The sequence below is a fragment of the Corylus avellana genome, chromosome ca5 (genome assembly GCF_901000735.1).
Source record: "Corylus avellana chromosome ca5, CavTom2PMs-1.0".
Lineage (NCBI taxonomy): Eukaryota > Viridiplantae > Streptophyta > Magnoliopsida > Fagales > Betulaceae > Corylus > Corylus avellana.
In genome coordinates, this window is record NC_081545.1 from 10,828,370 (window position 1) to 10,830,509 (window position 2,140).

Sequence of the window (2,140 nt, forward strand, 5' to 3'; positions counted from 1 at the left end):
TGAAAAATAGAGTTTTTAAGTCAAACAGAGCTTTTGGGCAAAAGTTTCATTTTTAAGCTTTCAAATTTTTGTTAACGAACGAGTACTTTTTTCTTTAAACGAACTTTTTGAGTGTTAAAAACACTTTTAGACCTCTCAAACGCAATCCCAAACAAGCCTTTAGTCTAAAAATATGCTTTTCAGTTACGTGAATACACAAATTATGTTAAATTAGGGTAATAGCTAATAGGTAATAGTGATTGGATATGAAATGTGAAAAATGTTTATGTGTTTTTAAAATTATTTGTTAATATATTTATATTGAGAACATAAAATAAAAAAATAAACAAAACAAACATTACCGAAGATCTTTCCCTTATCCAAATTCGAAATTCATCTACTACTTTTCAAAAATAAAAAAGGACATGATTTTTACAAATAAAATCCTACTAGCCATGAATTATTAATTATACAAGCAAATTAAAAAGAGAAATTTATCCATAAAAAATAATGTGGCGTGCATTATCACATTGCATTACCAAAACAAACAAAATAGAAAGCAAAGGAAATAGAGAGAGACAAAAGAAGCCGTACAGTCACCTCGAACGGTACGCTAAAAGCGCCGCTACGTTATGCTTACGAGTTACGAAACGGCAGCGCACGGGCCCACACATTCACGATTGACAGCAAATACCTACAAAATTGAGTAGTGTGAATTTCTTTAATTCGGCCTTTAAAAATTTGAAGTTCTCACGTATCTTTTTGAATTAATAATATAACTATCTTCTTATTCTCGCATATTTCGTGTATATATATATATATATATATATATATTTGTAATGCCTTTGAAATATCTTTGCAATTTTTTAAAAATGTTTTTTATAAATAAAAAAAAAGGTGTTTTGGGCATTTGGACAAAAATAAGGAAAAATCCTAACATAAGCGGATAATTCAAATAAATTAAAAGTTTAATATTCTTAATTGAGAATTTTAAAATTTTGGTGAATACTGTTAAAATAAGTGAAAATTCTGAAGAACTTTCTGAAGTTTTCCAAAAATAAAAAGTTTAGAGATCAGATGAAACTAGATGTTATAATATTCCTCTTTTTGGTTTAAGCAAAAAAAAAAAAATAATAAGCTACCAGAATAATTATTCTATTTAACCTGATCCTAGTAACACATGTTTACTAAAAATAAATAAATTTTTTTAATAAAAAATAAAAATAAAAATAAAAATATAAGAAAAGGCTTAAAGGATAGGAATGGCAAATCACCTAAGCCGGCAGTCTCATTTTCTAGAAATTTCTATCCTATTTGATTGGTGTGGCAGGGCCAGAGGCAATCGGCGCCAGCAGTCAACCTTTGGCAGTTGACGGTGGCTCATAAAGCCGACGACACGCGGCAAGTGATCTCTCGCCTTTGTGCGAGTGGTGGGACCCAAAAGCACAACTAACCGAGCGAGTTATCCACGCCAAGTTGCCAACCCTGGCGGCAGACCTTTTTTTTGTCCCCATTACTAAACACGTGGCACTTCATTGTGGCTTCTGAGCACCGTACTCAGTACTTCACATGCTGTGATGCGTCCCGGCCCGCCTACAGCGTTTTCTGCCACGCTTGTGCGGTGAGCGTGGGCCTTATAATAAAGGAAATTCATAGAGATCTATTTTAGAAAGATAATTGCCGATTTAAAGGTAATAATCATTATTTTTTTCAACATTACGTGTGGCTAATAACTTGCCCATAGGAAAAGGGCTCCATTTCCTCTACACAATGTGACGTGAATTTTTGCACTTGAACTTTGTCATTAAAATTATTTTTATGCACTTTTCTTTTTGTAAATTAATTAAATGCACCATCTAAATATTTTATAAAGAGTAATGCTGCCTTCTATATTTTTAGGGGTGGTCCAAGGTCTGTTAGGGGTGGCCGGCTTTTTTTTTTTTAATGTTTAAATTAAATTAATAAAAAATTATTATGCAGGTGCGTTTCAATCAATCTAACTACAGTTAAAAAAATTTGACGATAAGAATTTTCTTAACATTTCAATTGACTCAAGAATAAATTGTCAAAAAAGAAAAAAAAAAAAACTTAGGGACAAAAAAATTTTAACTATGTTTATCTAAAGTGTTTCGATATAATTTCTCATATATATATATATATA